General features: G+C 39.1%; 1 protein-coding gene across 7 annotated transcripts in view; it reads right to left on the reverse strand.

The window, feature by feature from the left end:
* Nucleotides 1-20,679, reverse strand: part of ZNF182 (zinc finger protein 182) — a 36,675-nt gene that overhangs the window by 13,803 nt on the left and 2,193 nt on the right. The window lies entirely within an intron of this gene.

Below are 20,679 nucleotides of genomic sequence, written 5' to 3' on the forward strand. Positions count from 1 at the left end.
AGCACTGCTAGGAATTTATCCAAGGGATACAGGAGTACTGATGCATAGGGGCACTTGTACCCCAATGTTCATAGCAGCACTCTCAACAATAGCCAAATTATGGAAAGAGCCTAAATGTCCATCAACTGATGAATGGATAATGAAATTGTGGTTTATATACACAATGGAGTACTACGTGGCAATGAGAAAAAATGAAATATGGCCTTTTGTAGCAACGTGGATGGAACTGGAGAGTGTGATGCTAAGCGAAATAAGCCATACAGAGAAAGACAGATACCATATGGTTTCACTCTTATGTGGATCCTGAGAAACTTAACAGGAACCCATGGGGGACGGGAAGGAAAAAAAAAAAAAAAAGAGGTTAGAGTGGGAGACAGCCAAAGCATAAGAGACTCAAAAACTGAGAACAAACTGAGGGTTGATGGGGGGTGGGAGGGAGGAGAGGGTGGGTGATGGGTATTGAGGAGGGCACCTTTTGGGATGAGCACTGGGTGTTGTATGGAAACCAATTTGACAATAAATTTCATATATATAAAAAAAGAAAAGGCTTTAAAATGTTACAAGATTAATAGCACCGCAGTCAGGGAAATACAAATCAAAACCACAATGAGATATCACCTCAGCCTGTCAGAATGGCTAAAATTAACAACACAAGAAACAACAGGTGTTGGCAAAGATATGGGGCAAGGGTGGTAGGAATGTAAACTGGTGCAGCCACTCTGGAAAACAGTAGGGAGGGTCCTCAAAAAGCTAAAAATAGAACTACTCTATGATCCAGCAATTGCACTACTATCTATTTACCCAAACAATACAAAAATACTAACTTGAAAGGGATACATGCACCTCAATGTTTATACCAGGATTATTTACAATAGCCAAATTACGGAAAGAGCCCAAATGTCCACTGACTCATGAATGGATAAGGAAGAAGTGGTGTGTGTGTGTATATATATATATATATATACATATACATATATATATATATATATATATATATATATATATATATGACGGAATATCACTCAGCCATAAAAAAGGATGAAATCTTGCCATTTACAACATGGATGGAACTAGAGTTATGCTAAGTGAAATAAGTCAGAGAAAGATAAATACCATATGATTTTACTCATACATGGAATTTAGAAAACAAAATCAATGAGGAAAGGAGAAAACAAAAGAGGGAAAGAGGCAAGCCAAGAAAGACTTTTGACTATAGAGACCAAACTGACGGTTATCAGAGGGGAGGTGGGTGCAGGGATGGATGAAATGGGTGATGGGGATTTAAGGAGTGCACTTGTGATGAGCACTGGATGTTGTATCTAAGTGTTGAATCACTAAATTGTACACCTGAAACTAATATTACACTGTATGTTACCTAACTGGAATTTACATTTTAAAAAGGTACAGGGCACCTGGGTGGCTCAGTTGGTTAAGCATCCGACTTTGATTCAAGTCATGATCTCATGGTTTGTGGGTTCGAGCCCTGCATCGGGCTCTGTGCTGACATCTCAGAACCTGGAGCCTGTTTCAGATTCTGTCTCCCTCTCTCTCTGCCCCTCCCCTGCTTGCACTAATCTCTCTCTCAAAAATAAAGAAACATTAAAAAAAATGTTTTTTAAGTACAAAAGTAAAAAGGCAAGCTTTAAGGGGCGCCTGGGCGGCACAGTCGGTTAAGCGTCCGACTTCAGCCAGGTCACGATCTCGCGGTCCGTGAGTTCGAGCCCCGCGTCAGGCTCTGGGCTGATGGCTCAGAGCCTGGAGCCTGTTTCCGATTCTATGTCTCCCTCTCTCTCTGCCCCTCCCCCGTTCATGCTCTGTCTCTCTCTGTCCCAAAAATAAATAAACGTTGAAAAAAAAATTAAAAAAAAAAAAGGCAAGCTTTAAATGGGAAGACTATCTGCTACACTCAAAAGAGATAAAGGGGGCGCCTGGGTGGCTCAGTCGGTTAAGCATCCGACTTCAGCTTAGGTCATGATCTCACGGTTCATGAGTTTGAGCCCCACGTCAGGCTCTGTGCTGACAGCTCAGAGCCTGGAGCCCACTTGGATTCTATGTCTCCCCCCTCTCTCTGTCCCTCCCACACTCACTCTCTCTCACTCAAAAATAAATAAACATTAAAAAGTGATAAAGGGATCTTATCTGGAACATAACAAAAGTCCTACAAATCAATAAGAAGCACACAACACAGAAAACCAGAGAAGAGATGTGAATGTGTACTTCACTAAAAAGAAAACCTCAATGACCTATGAACATAAGAAAACGTACTCAACCCCATTAGCACTCAGGCAACCACTTAAATGTACTCAATGCAATTAGCACCCACATAAATGAAGTTTTAAGCATGCTGAGACACTACTATGCCCCCACTAGAAAGGTTATAATTAGGGGCGCCTGGGTGGCTCAGTCAGTTAAGCGTCCAACTTCGGCTCAGGTCATGATCTCGCGGTTTGTGAGTTCAAGCCCCGCATCGGGCTCTGTGCGGACAGCTCAGAGCCTGGAGCCTGTTTCAGATTCTGTGTCTCCCTCTCTCTCTCTGACCCTCCCCCGTCCATGCTCTGTCTCTGTCTCAAAAATAAATAAATGTTAAAAAAAATTTTTTTTTAAAAAAAAAGAAAGGTTATAATTAAGCAGACTAAAATATTGTAAGATTGTGTTGAAATGAGAACTCTCACATACTTAGTAGGAATATAAACTGGCAGAGTTGCTTGGGGAAACAGTTTGACACTGTTTACTACAGTTAACGATTTCCATGTTATGACCCAGCAATAGTAGAATTTACTTCTAGGTACACGGCTTAAAGAAAATCATGCACATATGCTCTAGAAAACAAGTACAGAGATGTTCACACAAGCACTACTTCTAAAACGAAAACTGTGGAAAAAATTCAAATGTCCCTCAATACACAACGGGTAAATTGTGGCACAGTCACTTAATGGTATCCTGGGTGGTAATGAAAATAAATGAACTACAACTCCACATCCAACAAAGATGAATCTTGCAGATGTACTGATGAACAAAAGAATCCAGACACAAGCGTACATGCTGCATGATTCTATTTAAAAATAGTAAGAGAACAGGCAGGGCCAATCCATGATGCTAAAAATCAGGAGTGACTGATTATCTTTGTGGGTGGTACTGATTGGGAGAAGGCATGAGTGTGGATTGAGGTCCTCGTTATGTTCTAATCTTGACCTGGAGGGTGACTACACGGTGTGTTCACTTTGTGCTAATGCATCAAGTTGTTCACATATAAACTGCATTTCACATATAATTAAATGTACTTTATCTCTTTATACTTAAACATTATTTTTGACAAAAGTGCAAAGGTAGGGGCGTCTGGGTGGCTCAGTCAGTTGAGTGTCCAACTCTTGATTTCGGCTCAGGTCATGATCGCACAGTTTGAGGGTTTGAGCCCTTCCCTGGATTCCATGCCGACAGTGCAGAGCCTATTTAGGATCCTCTCTCTCCCTCTCTCCCTGCCCCTCCCCAGTTCCCGTTCTCTCTCTCTCTCAAAAATAAATAAATAAACTTTAGAAAAAGTGCAATGGCAATTCAATGGAAAATGGGAGTTCCCATTTCAACAAATGGTGCTGGAACAATTGGATATAAATACGCAGAAAAAACCTCCAGTAAATACCTCCAATATATATAAAACTTAGACTCAAAATAGATCACAGACCTAATGCAAAATCTAAACCTATAAAATTTCGAGAAGAAAATATAGGAGAAAACCTTTTTAACATTAGGGTAGCCAAATATTTCTTAGGTGGGACAGTAAAATTCAAAGACACTGTTAAGAGAAGAAAAAGCCACAGAATGAAACAAAATATTTACAAATCACATTCTGGCCAAAAAAAAAAAAAAGTTATATTGAGAATACATAAAGAACTCTCAAAACTAAAAAAACGCAAAAGATATTAAGCCAAAACAGATATACAAATTACAAATAGGTACATATAAAGATACTTAACATCAGGAAACTGCAAAATAAAACCACAATGAGAGAGGAGTTCAAGATGGCCCTGTGGGAAGACCATGAAATCACCTCCTCCCATGGACACAACAAACTTCCAGCTATATGTGGAATAATTTTCCTCTAAAAGGACCTGAGAACTAGATGAACAGCACATCCATAACAAAAGACAAGGAGACACACTGAGAAGGGCAGGAGAGGCAATGACAGACCAGAGCCTTGCCTGGGAACCCACCCATCCCAGACGTGGTGACCCCACAATCAGAAGGGATCCCAAAACTATGGAACTCTACTCAAAGAGTAAAGGGATTGTGCCCCACTTCAGCAACCCCCAACCCTGGGGGCCAGCATCAGAAAAATAAGACCCCAACATGTCTAGTTTTGAAAACCAATGGGGATTAAGATCAGGAGAATCATAGTACTACAGGGAACATATAGATCCCACTCAAAGCAGCTGTCACAGAGGCAGGAACTTACAAGGACTTTATCTGGGGATGGAAGCACTGGACAATGGCATTTTAGCAATCTCATCCTAATTTGATGGTGATGAAACCAACAGGCACCATTTTTGGTGCTTACTAGCACCAGAGGCCATGCTCTGCCCACCCCATGCCATAACTGGGCTGGATTAGCACCCCATGCACCCTGCATAGTACCCAACCCACAACAGGGCTGGGCTAGCACCCCAAGCACCATGCAACCTTCGCAGAGACCAAGCCACAGGAATGACAGGTGAAGCATCCCAAGCCCCATTCTCCCTGCTCAGTGGCCAAGATGCAAACAGGCCAGGTCAGTGACCCATCCCCACCTTCCCACATAGTGGCTAAGCTGTGAATGGGTAGGGTGAGTGCCATGAGCCCTGCCCTCCCCATGCAGAGACCAAGCCACAATGGATGGGCTAACAGCTTGAATCCCACTCTCCCCATGAAGCAAGCAGTCCAGTCACAACAAAGCCAGGCAAGTGCTCTGAGTCCTGACCTCCCCACACAGCAGCTATGGCCGGCCCTATCAGAGCCAGCATGCACATGCAGCCCACACAAGAGATACCCACAGAGTGCCAGACTCTGGTGGCCAAGGGAGAATTCTGGGCCACATGGAACATTTCCTACACAAGACTGCTCCTTCAAGACTGAGGGAGGTAGCTGTTTTACCTAATATATACAGACAAACGCAAAGAGACATGCAAAACGAAGAGACAGAGGAATATGTTCCAAACCAAAGAAGAAGGCAAATCCTCAGAAAAAGACCTTAATGAAATAGAGATTAGCAACCTACCCAATAAAGAATTCTAAGTGATGGTCGTAAAGATACTCACTGATCTCAGGAGAAGAATGGATGAACACAGTAAGAACTTCAACAAAAAGAAAAATATATATAAGTACCAAACAGAAGTTATAACTAAACTGAAAAATACACTAGAGGGGTTCAAAAGTTGAATGAATGAAATGGAAGCACAAATCAGAGGACCATAAGACAAAGCAATGGAAAACAGTCAGAAAGAGCAGCAAGGTAAAAAAAGAACTAAAAGTAAGGATATCTTAAAGGACCACAGGCACAACATTAAGCAGAATAATATTTGCATTGTAAGAGTTCCAGAAGGAGAAGAGAAAAAGGATCATAGAATTTCTTGAAGAAATAGTGGCTGAAAACTTCCCTAACCTGGAGAAGGATACAGACATTCAAGTTCAAGAAGCCCAGAGTTCAAATTAAGATGAACCCAAAGAAAAACACACCAGGACACATTATAATTATAATGGTAGAAGTTAAGGATAATGAGAAAATATTTTTTTAGGTTTATTTATTTATTTAGAGAGAGAGAGAGAGAGTGCATGCGTGTGCATAAGCCAGGAAGGGGCAGAGAGAGAAGGAGAAAGAGAGAATCCCAAGCAGGCTCTACACTGTCAGCACAGAGCCCGATGTGGGGATCAAACCCACAAACCATGAGATCATGACCCAAGCCAAAACAAGAGTCAAAGGCTCAACCGACTGAGCCACCCAGGCACCCCAAGGATAACAAGAAAATCTTAAAAGCAGTAAGAGAAAAGCAACAATACTATGTACAAAGGAGACCCCATAAGGTTTTTAGACTTTTCAGCAGAAACTTTGCAAACCAAAAAGGAGTGGGGTGACATATTTAAAGTACTAAAAGGGGAAAAAGTGCCAACCAGGAATTCTCTACCCATCAAGGTTATCATTCAAAATTGAAGGAGAGATTAAGAGTTTTCCAGATAAGCAAAATCTAACAGAGTTCATCACCACTAAACTGGCCTTACAAGAAATGTTAAAGGGACTTCTCTAAGCTAAGAAGAAAAGGCACTAATTAATTTTAAAATACATACGAAAGTGAAAATAGAAAAGGTAGGTAAAAATTAAAGGTAGTAGATCAACCACTTATAAAGCAAGTATGAAGGGTAAAAGACAGAAGTGGTAAAATTAATTGAAAATAAAACAGTTAAGGGATACATAAAATAAAAAGTAAACCGTATCATCAAAAATCTAAAATGTAGGAGGGAGGAGTAAAAATTTAAAGCTTTGGAATGTGTTCAAAATTAATTTACTGTCAATTCAAAAATGAGTTACATACATGTTATATGTGAACCGAACAGTAACCACAAAGAAAAAAATTACAGTAAATACATAGAAAGGAATCTAAACATAACACTATAGAAGACAAACCATAAGGGAAGAAAGAGAAGAAGAAACAGAGGGGAACTACAACAGCCAGAAAACAATTAACAAAATGGCAATAAGTACATATCTATCAATAATTAAATGTAAATGGACTAAATGCTCCAATCAAAAAACAAAGGGTGGATGGATGGGAAAAAAGCCCTTTTATAGGCTACGCACAAGAGACTCACTTCAAACCTAAGGACACACACAGACTAAAAGTAGAGGGGCACCTGGGTGGCTCAGTTGGTTAAGCTTCCGACTTCGGCCCAAGTCATGATCTCGCAGTTCATGAGTTCAAGCCCCGTGTGAGGCTCCGTACTGACAACTCAGAGCCTGGAGCCTACTTCAGAGTCTATGTATCCCCCCCTCTCTCTGCCCCTACCCTGTTCGTGCTCGCTTGCTCTCTCTCTCTCGCTCTCAAAAATAAACATTAAAATTAAAAAAAAAGAAAGTAAAGGGATAGAAAAGGATATATCATGTAAGTGGAAATGAAAAGAGAGCTGGGATAGGAATACTTGTATCACAAAAATTAGACTTTAAAACAAAGACCATAACAAAAGACAAAGAAGGGTACTACATAATGATAAAGGGGTTGATCTAACAAGATGATATGACATTTGTAAATATGTATGAACTGAATATAGGAGCACCTAAATATATAAAGCAAATATTAACAGCAATAAAGAGATAAATAGACAGCAATACAATAATAGTAGGGGATTTTAACACCTCACTTAAATCAATGGAGAGATCATCCAGACAAAAAAAATCAAAAAGAAAACATTGGCCTTAAACAACACACTAGACCAGAGGGACTTAATAGATATATACAGAACACCCCATCCAAAAACAGGAGATGGGGCGCCTGGGTGGCTCAGTCGGTTATGCATCCTACTTCAGCTCAGGTCATGATCTCACAGTTCGTGGTTTCAAGCCCCACGTCAGGCTCTGTGCTGACAGTTCAGAGACTCAAGCCTGCTTCAGATCCATCCTGTGTTCATTCTCTTTGTCTCTCTCTCTCTTTCTGTCTCTCTCTCAAAAATAAATAAACATTAAAAAAACAGGAGAATACACATTTTTCTTGAGTGCACAGGGAACATTCTCCAGGATGGACTACGTGTTAGATCACAAAACAAGTCAATAAGTTTAACAAGACTGAAATCATATCAAGCATCTTTTCCACAACTGTATGAAACTAAAAATCAATTACAAGAAACAACTGGAAAAACACAAACATGGAGACCAAACAACATGCTATTAACCAATGAATGAATCAAAAAAAAAAATCAAAAGATAACATGAGACAAATGAAAATGGAAACACAATGTTCCAAAATCTTTGGGACACAGCAAAAGCAGTTCTGAGAGAAGTTCATAGCAATACAGGTCTACCTCAGGAAACAAGAAAAACATCAAATAAACAATCTGTCTTAATGCTTAAGGAAATAAAGAAAGAACAAAGCCCAAAGTTAGTATTAGAAGGGAAAGAATAAAGATCAGAACGGAAATAAATGAAATAGACACTAAAAAAAAAAAAAAATAGAAAGGATGAATGAAAGTAAGAGATGGTTCTTTGAAAAGGTAAACAAAATGAACAAGCTTTTAGCCAGACTCAAGAAAAGAGAGCCCAAATAATAAAATCATAAACAAATGAGAAATTAAAACTGATACCACAGAAATACAAAGGAAAAGAGAATACAATAGTTATATACTACCAATTAGACAACCTAGAAAAAATGGACAAATTCCTAGAAACATATAATCTTCTAAGACTAAATCATGAAGAAATAGAAAATCTGAATAGACCAATTATTAACAATGAAATTGAATCAGTAATCAAAAACTCCCAATAAACAAAAGTCCAGGTCAAGTTGGCTTCCTCAAATTATTCCAACTCTTGAAGAGGAAGGAACACTTTCAAACTCACTTTACAAGGCCAGCATTACCCTGATACCAAAACCAAAGACACTACAAAAAAATTACAGGCCAATATCCCTGCTGAACATAGATGCAAAAGTCCTCAACTAAATATTAGCAAACCGAATTCAATGTCAATAATAACATGTAAAGGATCATACCCCATGACCAAGTGGGATTCATTCCAGGCATACAAGAATGGTTCAACATCCAAAAATCAATGAGATACACCAAAAAAAGCATTTGACAAATTTCAACATCCATTTATGATAAAAACCCCCAACAAAGTGGATATGCAGAGAAGGTATCTCAACACAATAAAGGCCATATATGACAAGCCCACACCTAATTTCATACTCAACAGTGAAAAGCTGAAAGCCTTTACTCTAAGATCAGAAACAACCCAAGGATGTCTACTCACCACTTTTATTCAAAAGAATACTGGAAGGCCTAGCCACAGTAATTACACAGAAAAAAAAAAGAAATAAAAGGCATCTAAATAGGAAGAAGTAAAACTGTCACTATTTGCAAATGACATGCTATTACATTAAAAACCCTAAAGACACCACCAAATAATTACTCAAATAAATTCAGTAAAGTTGTAGGACACAAAATTAATAATCAGAAATCTGTTGTGTTTCTATACACTAAAAACAAACTATCAGAAAGCCATATTAAGAAAACAACCAGATTTACAAGTGCATCAAAAGGAACAAAATACCTAGGAATAAACAAGGTAAGGCCATGGCCAGAGATTTAAGCAAAACAGATATAAGTAACATGCCTGATGGATAATTTAAAGAACAATCAGATGGGGGCGCCGGGGTGGCTTGGTTGGTTAGGCGTCTGACCTCGGCTCAGGTCATGATCTCACGGTCCGTGAGTTCGAGCCCCGCGTCGGGCTCTGTGCTGACAGCTCAGAGCCTGGAGCCTGTTTCCGATTCTGTGTCTCCCTCTCTCTCTGCCCCTCTCCTGTTCATGCTCTGTCTCTCTCTGTCTCAAAAATAAAGAAATGTTAAAAAAAATAAATAAAAAAATAAAGAACAATCATACGGATACTCACTGGGCTTGAGAAAAAAATAGAAGACATCAGTGAGATGCTTACCAAAGAGATAAAAGAGTGAAAAACAAATCAATCAGAGATGAAGAATGCAATAAATGAGATCAGAAACACGCCTGGTGCAATGAACAGCAGGTTAGAAGAAACAGAAAAACAAATTAGTGACCTAGAGGACAAACTAATGGAAAATAACAGAGCTGAAGAAAAGAAAGAGAAGAATTATGCAACACGAGAAATAGACTTAGGGATATCGGTGACTCCACCAAACATAACATTCGTATTATAGGAGTCCCAGAAGAGGAAGAAAGAGAAAAGGGGGCAGAAAACTTCTTTGAAGAAATAAGAGCCGAAAACTTCCCTAACCTGGGGAAGGAAACAGACATCCAGATCCACAAGGAACAGAGATATCCGATCAAAATCAACAAAGGTGGGCCAACAGCAAGACATATTGTAATTAAATGTGCAAAATATAGTGATGAAGAAAAAATCTTAAAAGTGGCAAGACAAAGTCTTAAGGGGTGCCTGGCTGGCTCAGTCAGTACAGCATGTGACTCTTGATCTTGGGGTTGTGGGTTTGAGCCCCAGGTTGGGTGTAGAGATTAGTCAAGAAATAAAATCATAAAAAAACAGTCCTTAACTTATAAGGGAAGACCCATAAGGCTACCTGCAGATTTATCAACAGAAACTTGGCAAACCAGGAGGGAGTGGCATAATATATTCAAATTGCTGAATGGAAAAATCTGTTGCCAAGAATACTCTATCCAGCAAGGCTATCCTTCAGAATAGAGAGAAAAAGAATTTCCTGAACAAACAAAAACTAAAGGAGCATGTGACCACTAAACCAGCCCTGCAAGAAATATTAAGGGGGAGTCTTTGAGTGGAAAGGAGAGAGAGACAAAAGTGACAGTACAGGGGTGCCTCGGTGGCTCAGTTAATCATTTGACTTTTTAATGTTTTTATTTATTTTTTAGAAAGACAAAGCGTGAGTGGGGGAGGGGCAGAGACAGAGGGAGACACAGAATCCAAAGGAGGCTCCAGGCTCTGAGCTGTCAGCACAGAACCTGACATGGGGCTCAAACTCATGAACCATGAGATCATGACCTGAGCCGAAGTTGGCCGCTTAACTGACTGAGCCACCCAGGCACCCCAATCATCCGACTCTTGATTTCAGCTCAGGTCATGCATGATCTTGCAGTTCCTGAGATTGAGCCCCACGTCAGGCTCTGCGCTGACAGCACAGAGCCTGCTTTAGATTCTCTCTCTCCCTCTCTGTCTCCCCCTCCCGGGTACATGCGCTCGCTCACCTTCTCTCAAAATAAATTAAAAAAAAAAAAAAAAAAACTTAAAAGGGGTGCCTGGGTGGCTCAGTCAGTTAAGTGTCCAACTTCGGCTCAGGTCATGATCTCACTGTTCGTGAGTTAGAGCGCCACGTCTGGCTCTGTGCTGACGGCTCAGAGCCCAGAGCCTGCTTCAGATTCTGTGTCTTCCACTCTCTTTGCCCCTTGCCCACTCACGCTTGGACTCTCTCTCAAAAATAAACAAACATTGGGGCGCCTGGGTGGCGCAGTCGGTTAAGCGTCCGACTTCAGCCAGGTCACGATCTCGCGGTCCGTGAGTTCAAGCCCCGCGTCGGGTCTGGGCTGATGGCTCAGAGCCTGGAGCCTGCTTCCGATTCTGTGTCTCCCTCTCTCTCTGCCCTTCCCCCGTTCATGCTCTGTCTCTCTCTGTCCCAAAAATAAATAAACGTTGAAAAAATAAATAAATAAAAATAAACAAACCTGTCTCTCTCTGTCCCAAAAATAAATAAACGTTGAAAAATAAATAAATAAAAATAAACAAACATTAACAAAATTAAATAAACAAAAAAATTCAAAAGTGACAGTATAAAGGCAGGAAATACAAAAGCAGTAAAAAATATTTCTGCATATTTCTGCAAAATCAGATCATTTCTGTAAAAATCAATGAAGTAACTCAGACAAAAAAAGGATATAAAATATAATAACATACCTAAAATGTGGGGAGGAGAAAAGAATGGGTTCAAACTGGAATGACCATCAATATATATTGCTATTTGCAGAAGATGTTATACACAAACCTAATGGTGACCATCTATCAAAAACCACTAATAACCATGAAAAGAATAAAAAGAAATCCAAATATATCACTAAAAGACAATGAGCAAAATGGGGGGCCTGGGTGCCTCAGTTGGTTAAGCATCCAACTTCAGCTCAGGTCATGATCTCACGGCTCGTGAGTTCGAGCCCTGCTTTGGGCTCTGTGCTGACAGCTCAGAGCCTGGAGCCCACTTCAGATTCTCTATCTCTCTCTCTGCCCCTCCCCTCCTCACACTCTGTCTCTCTCTCCTTCAAAATAAATAAACATTAAAAAAAATTTTAAAGAAAATTAGCAAAACATGAGAGAAAGACAAGAAAGGACCAGAGAAAATCTCCAGAAACAACCACAAAACAAGTAATACAAATAAAATACATATCTACCAATAATTACTCTGAATGTAAATGGACCAGAAGGGAGTGGCATGATATATTCACAGTGCTGAATGGGAAAAATCTGCAGCCAAGAATATACTCTATCCAGCAAAGCTATCATTCAGAACAGAAGGAGAGATAAAGAGTTTTCCAGACAAACAAATATTAAAGAGTTTGTGACCAGTAAACATGCCCTGCAAGAAATACTAAAGGAGACACTTTGAGTGGAATGGAAAGGCCAAAAGTGACAAAGACCAGAAAGGAACAGAGAAAATCTCCAGAAATGATGACAAAACAAGAAATAAAATGGCAACAAATACATATCTATTAATAATTGCTCTGAATGTAAATGGACTAAAAACTCCAATCACAAAACATAGGGTATCAGAATGGATAAAAAAAGAAGACCATCTATATGTTGCCTACAAGAGACTCATTTTATTTTTCACTTTTTGAAGATTTTATTTTCTCAGTAATCTCTACATCCAATGTGGGGCTTTAACTCACAACCCCAAGATCAAGAGTCACATGCTCTACCCACTGAGCCATCCAGGCACCCAATACAAGAGACTCATTTTATTTATTTTTTTAATCTTATTTTTGAGAGACAGAAAGACAGAGTGCAAGCAGGGGAGGAACAGAGGGAGAGGGAGACACAGAATCCGAAGCAGGCTCCAGGCTCTGAGCTGTCAGCACAAAGCCCAACATGGGGCTCAAACTCATGAACCGTGAGATCATGACCTGAGCCAAAGTCGGATGCTTAACCAACTGCTTACAGGAATTAATTGATAATAATACAAAATAGTAGGGAACTTTACCATCCCACTTACATCAAGGGATCATCTAAACGGAAAATAAATAAGGAAACAATGGTTTTGAATGACACACTGGACCAGATGGACTTAATGGATATACTCAGAACATACTATTCTAAAACAGCAGAATACACATTACTTTCAAGGGCACATGGGACATTCTCCAGAATAGATCACATATTAAGTCACAACACAGACCTCAACAAATACAAAAAGACTGAAATCATACCATTCACACTATGTGGTTCTCTGAAACACAACACCATGAAACTTGAAGTTAACCACAAGAAAAAATCTGGAAAGACCATAAATATATGGAGGTTAAACAATATGCTACCAAACAATGAATGGGTCAACAAGAAAATCAAAGAAAAAATTAAAAAATACATAAAACAAATGAAAATTCAAACACACTTCTCCAAAGCCTTTGGGATGCAGCAAAAGCTGTCCTAAGAAGAAAGTATGCAGAAATACAGGCCTACCTCAAGAAGCAAGAAAACTCTCAAATAAACAACCTACCCTTACACATAAAGGAGCTAGAAAAAGAACAAATGAAGCCTATCACCAGCAGAGGGAAGGAAATAATAGAGATTAGAACAGAAATAAATGATACAGAAACTTAAAAAATAATAGAACAGGGGAACCTGGGCAACTCAGTCAGTTAAGCATCCAACATTGGCTCAGGTCGTGATCTCAGTTTGTGAGTTCAAGCCCTGAGTTGGTCTCTGTGCTAACAGCTCAAAGCCTAGAGCCTGCTTCAGATTCTCTCTGCCCCTCCCCTGCTCACACTCTGTCTCTCTCTCCTTCAAAAATAAATAAACATTAAAAAAAATTTATCCAAGGGATACAGGTATGCTGTTTTGAAGGGGCACATGCACCCCAATGTTTATAGCAGCACTATCAACAATAGCCAAAGTATGGAAAGAGCCCAAATGTCCACTGATGGATGAATGGATAAAGATGTGGTGTATATATATACAATGGAGTATTACTTGGCAATCAAAAAGAATGAAATCTTGCCATTTGCAACTACGTGGATGGAACTGAAGGGTATTATGCTGAGTGAAATTAGTCAGAGAAAGACAAAAATCATATGACTTCACTCATATGAGGACTTTAAGAGACAAAACAGATGAACACAAGGGAAGGGAAACAAAAATAATATAAAAACAGGGAGGGGGACAAAACAGAAGAGACTCATAAATATGAACAAACTGAGGGTTACTGGAGGGGTTGTGTGAGGGGGGATGGGCTAAGTGGGTAAAGGGGAACTAAGGAATCTACAGCTGAAATCAGTGTTGTAGTATAAGCTAACTAATTTGGATATAAATTTTAAAAAATAATTAAATTAAAAAAAAACAGAACAAATCACTGAAACCAGGAACTATTTCTTTGAAAAAAATTAATAAAATTGATAAACCTCTAGCCAGACTTATCAAAAAGAAAACAGAAAGGACACAAATAAATAAAATCACAAATGAGAGACAACACAGAACAACCAACATCACAGAAATACAAGTAATTATAACAGAGTACTATGAAAAACTATATGCCAACTAACTGGACATCCTGGAAGAAACAGATCAATTCCTACAAACATATAAGCTACCAAAACCAAAACAGGAAGAAATAGAAAACTTGAACAGACTGATAACCAGCAAACAAACTGAATCAGTAATCAAAAAACTCCCAACAAACAAAAGTCCAGGGCCAGACAGCTTCATAGGCTAATTCTACCAAATATTTAGAGGCTTTTTAAAAAATTAATTGCCTAATTAAAGTTTATTTATTTATTTATTTATTTGGAGAAATGGAGAGAGAGCGAGCGAGAGAAAGCACAAGTGGCGGAGGGACAGAGAGCAAGGGGGAGAGAGAGAATCCCAAGCAGGCTCCACACTACCAGTGTGCAGCCAGACACAGGGCTTGAACTCATGAACCATGAGATCATGACCTGAGCCAAAATCAAGAGTAAGATGCTTAAATGACTGAGCCACCCAGGCTCCCCTATTTCCACCAAACATTTAAAGAAGGGTTTATGCCTATTCTTCTCAAACTATTCCAAAAAACAGAAAAGGAAGGGAACTTCCAAATTCATTCTATGAAGCCAGCATTACCCTGACACCAAAACCAGATAAGACACCACTAAAAAAGAACTACAGGCCAGGGGCACCTGGGTGGTTCAGTCAGTTAAGCATCTGACTGCGGCTCAGGTCATGATCTCACAGTTTGTGAGTTCAAGCCTTGCATCGGGTTCTGTGCTGACAGCTCAGAGCCTGGAGCCTGCTTCAGATTCTGTGTCTCCCTCTCTCTCCCCCTCCCCTGCTCATTCTCCCTCTCTCTCTCAAAAATAAATAAAGAAAAAAATGTAAAAATAAAATGAAATAAAAAATAAAAAAAAATAAAAAAGAGTACAGGCCAACATTCCTGATGAACATGGAGGCAAAAATTATCAATAAAATACTACCAAACCAAATCTAAAAATACATGAAAAATATCATTCACCACAATCAAGTGGAATTTATTCCTGAGTTGCAATATTTGCAAATCAATCTACATGTTACAGCACATTAAGAAAAGAAAGGTTAAGGGGCATCTGGGTGGCTCAGTTGGTTAAGTGTCTGACTTCATCTCAGGTCACGATCTTGCAGTTCGTGGGTTTGGGCCCCACGTCTGGCTCTGTGATGACGGCTTGGAGTCTGGAGCCTGCTTTGGATTCTTTGTCTCCCTCTCTCTCTGCCCCTCCCCCAACTCATGCTCTGTTTCTCAAAAATAAATAAATGTTAAACATTTTTTAAAGAAAGGAAAAGAAAGGTTAAGAACCATATGATCATTTCAATAGATGCAGAAAGAGCATTTGACAAAATACAACATCCATTCATGATGAAAACTCTCAGGAAAGTAGGTTTAGAGGGAACATACCTCAACATTATAAAGGCCATATATGAAAACCCCAAAGCTAACATCATACTCAATGGGGAAAAACTGAGACCTTTTCCTCTACAGTCAGGAACAAGACAGGGATGTCCACTCTCACCACTTTTATTCAACACAGTATTGGAAGTCCTAGCCATAGTAATCAGACAACAAAAAGAAATAAAAGGCATCCAAATCAGCAAGGAAGAAGTAAAATGTTCACTGTTTGCAGATGACAATATACCATACATAGAAAACCCAAAAGACTCCACCAAAAAATTGCTGGAACTGATAAGCAAGTTTAGTAAAGTTGCAGGATATAAAATCAACATACAGAAATCTGTTGCATTTATATATTCCAATAATGAAGCAGAACAGAAATTGAGCAATCAGTCCCATGTACAACTGCACCAAAAATAATAAGATACTTAGGAATAAACCTAACCAAAGAGGTGAAATATCTGTACTCTGAAAACTATAAAACACTGATAAACTAAAGATGACACAAAGAAATGGAAAGACATTCTGTACTCACAGATTGGAAGAACAAATATTGTTAAAATGTCTCTATTATCCAAAGGACAATCTACACGTTTAATGCAATCCGTATCAAAATACTAACGGCATTTTTCACAGAGCTAGAACAAACAATCCTAACATTTGTATGAAACCACAAAAGCCCCTAAACAGCCAAAGCAACCTTGAAAAAGAAAAGCAAAGCTGGAGGCATCACAATTCCAGACTTCAAGTTATATTACAAAGTGATCAAAACTGTGTGGTACTGGCACAAAAACAGACACACAGATCAACAGAACAGAATAGAACCCACAACTATATGGTCAATTAATCCTGGAGAAAGCAGGAAAGAATATCCAATGGGAAAAATAGTATCTCTCCAACAAATGGTGTTGGGAAAACTGGACAGCAATATGCAGAGGAATGACACCGGACCATTTTCTTATACCATACACAAAAATAAATTCAAAATGGATAAAAGACCAACTATAAGACCTGAAACCATATAAATCCTAGAAGTGAACACAGGCAGTAACTTCTCTGACATCTGCCACAGCAACTTCTTGCTAGATATGTCTCTGTGCCCAGGGAACAAAAGCAAAAATAAGCCCCTGGGACTATACCAATATAAAAAGCTTCTGCACAGAAAAGAAAACAATCAACAAAACTAAGAGGCAACCTAGAGAATGGAAGAAGATATTTGCAAATGACATATCCAATAAAGGGTTATTGTCCAAAACATATAAAGAACTTATAAAACTCAACATCCAAAAACCAAATAATCCAATTAAAAATGGGCAGAAGAAATGAATAGACATTTTTCCAAAGAAGACATCCAGATGGCAAACAGACACATGAAGAGGCTCAATATCACTCCTCAAAACTACAATGAGGTTTCACCTCACACCTGCCATTATGGCTAAAATCAACAACACACGAAACAACAGGTGTTAGCCAGGAAGTGGAGAGAGGGGAACCCTCTTGCACTATTGGTGGGAATGCAAACAGGTGCAGCCACTTTGGAAAACAGCTATGGAGGCTCCTCAAAAGTTAAAAATAAAACTACCCTATGATCCAGCAATCGCACTATTAGGTATTTACCCAAAGAATACAAAAATACTAATTCAAAGGGAAACATGCACCCTGATGTTTATAGCAGCATTACCTGCAAAAGCCAAATGATGGAAGCAGCTCAAGTGTCCATCAACTGATTAATAGAAAATGTGGTGTATACAATGGAGTACTACATGGCAATGAGAAAGAATGAAATATGGCCCTTTGTAGCAACATGGATGGAACTAGAGAGTGTGATGCTAAGTGAAATAAGCCATACAGAGAATGACAGATACCATATGGTTTCACTCTTACGTGGATCCTGAGAAACTTAACAGAAACCCATGGGGGAGGGGAAGGAAGAAAAAAAAAAAAAAGAGGTTAGAGTGGAAGAGAGCCAAAGCATAAGAGACTCTTAAAAACTGAGAACAAACTGAGGGTTGATGGGGGGTGGGAGACAGGGGAGGGTGGGTGATGGGTATTGAGGAGGGCACCTTTTGGGATGAGCACTGGGTGTTATATGGAAACCAATTTGACAATAAACCTCATAAAAAAATTAAATAAATAAATAAAAACTTAAAAAAAAAAAAAAAAGAAAATGTGGTGTATATATATACAATGGAATTTTACCCAGCCATTTAAAAGAATGAAATCCTGCCATTTGCAACGACATGGATGGAGCTAGAGAGTATTATGCTAAGTGAAGTAAGTCAGAGAAAGACAAATACCATATGATTTCACTTATGTGGAATTTAAAACACAAAACAAACATGCAAAGGGGAAAAAGAGAGAGTCAAGTCAAGAAACAGACTCTGAACTATTGAGAACAAACTGATGGTTACCAGATGGGAGGTGGGTGGGGGGGACGGGTTAAACAGGTGATGGAGATTAAGGAGGGTACTGGTTGGGATGAGCACAGGGTGTTGTATAGAAGTGTTGAAATACTATATTGTATACATGAAACTAACATTACACTGTATGTTAACTAACTGGAATTTGAATAAAAACTTTAAAAAAGTGTGGTACTGGCAGAGGGTTAGATCTATAAATCAACAGAACAGAGTCCAGAAACAGATCCACAAACACAGCCAATTTATTTATGACAAAACTGCAAACGCAATTCAAAAGAGAAAAATTATACTTTCAACAAATGGGGTTAGAACGAATGGAATTCCATATGCAAAATAATGACCCTCAACTTAATCCTTACACCTTATATAAAATTTAACACAGAAGAGATCACAGATCTAAATGGAAAACCAATAACTATGAAACTTATAGAAGAAACAGGAAAAAATCTTCACGACTTAGGATCCAACAAAGAATTATTTTTTAATGTTTATTTATTTATTTTGAGACAGACAGAGAGAGCAAGCAGGGGAGGGGCAGAGAGAGAATCCCAAGCAGGCTCTGCACTGTCGGCACAGAGCCTAATGCAGGGCTTGAACCCACAAACCCTGAGATCATGACCTGAGCCAAAATCAAGAGTCAGATGCTCAACCCAATGAGACACCCAGGCACCTCAGACCCAGCAAAGAATTCTTAAACGTGATGTTGAAATAACCGTGCATGAAGGAAATAATTCATATATTGGCCATTTTCAAAATTAAAAATTCTTGCTCTGTGAATAACACTAAGCGAATGAAAAGACGTGGCTTGGGGCGCCTGGGTGGCGCAGTCGGTTAAGCGTCCGACTTCAGCCAGGTCACGATCTCGCGGTCCGTGAGTTCGAGCCCCGCGTCAGGCTCTGGGCTGATGGCTCCGAGCCTGGAGCCTGTTTCCGATTCTGTGTCTCCCTCTCTCTCTGTCCCTCCCCCGTTCATGCTCTGTCTCTCTCTGTCCCAAAAATAAATAAATGTTGAAAAAAAAATTAAAAAAAAAAAAAAAAAAGACGTGGCTTGAAGAAATATAGACAAAATATTTACAAACGTATCTGACAAAGGACTTGTAAACAATATACATAAATAACTCTCCCCAATTTCAAGAGCGAGAAAACAATCCAATTTTAAAATGGGCAGATGACAAACTGAGGGTTGATGGGGGGTGGGAGGGAGGGGAGGGTGGGTGATGGGTATTGAGGAGGGCACCTTTTGGGATGAGCACTGGGTGTTGTATGGAAACCAATTTGACAATAAATTTCATATACTGAAAAAAAAATAAAATAAAAATAAATAAATAAAATCGGCAGATGACTTGATTGAACACTTCGCCAAAGAGGATATACAAAAAGTAAAGAAACATATAGAGGTCTTAAACATCATCAGCTATTAGTGAAACACAAATTAAAGGCATGAGGAGACAATAACTATACTACTAGGATGACTAAAATTAAAAAGACTAACAATACCAGGGCGCCTAGATGGCTCAGTTGGCTACGTGTCCAACCCTTGATTTCAGCTCAGGTCACGATCAACCTGCTTGGGATTCTCTCTCTCCCTCTCTATGCCCCTCCCTCGCTCACGCTCGTGCTCTCTCAAAATAAATAAATAAACATTAAAAAAATACTGACAATACCAAGTGCTGGCAAAAATGTGAAGCAACTGGAATTCTTATACATTGCTGGTGAAAATGAAAAATGATTCAACTATTCTGGAAAACAATTTGGCAGATTCTTAAAACATTAAGCATACAGTTACCAAAAGACCCAGAAATCCAGTATTTATTCTAGAGAAATGAAAACATATGTGCACACAAAAACCTGTGTATGAATATTAAAGTGGCTTTACTCGTAATTGCCAAAACTGGAAATAATCCAAATGATTTTCAACAGGAGAATGGATAAATAAGCTATGGTACATCTATACCATGGAATACCACCCAGCAATAAAAAAGGAAAGAACTGACAACTTGTCTGAATCTCCAGGGAATTATGATGAGTAAAAATTTCCTCCGACTTAGGCTCAGGTCATGATCTCACAGTTTGTGGGTTCAAGCCCCGCATCAGACTCTGTGCGGACAGCTCGGAGCCTGGAGCCTGCTTCAGATTCTGTGTCTTCTCTCTCTGCCCCTCCACTACTCACTCTTACTCTCTCTCTCTCAAAAATAAACATTTAAAAATTTTTAAAAATTTTTTAAGTGAAAGAAAAACATTGGTTGGCTGTGAGCACCTGTAGGACTTTGTCTCTTGGCTAAATGAGAATCCAAAGTCTGACCGATAAAATTACTTCAGAAAAATGATCTCAAGAAAAGCAAGTTCCCTGACATATTTCATTCCCAAAGGATACTCTGACACCATGTCTCCAGCTCAGTGAGAAATGCTGTAAGAAATATCTGC

The sequence above is a fragment of the Prionailurus viverrinus genome, chromosome X (genome assembly GCF_022837055.1).
Source record: "Prionailurus viverrinus isolate Anna chromosome X, UM_Priviv_1.0, whole genome shotgun sequence".
NCBI lineage: Eukaryota > Metazoa > Chordata > Mammalia > Carnivora > Felidae > Prionailurus > Prionailurus viverrinus.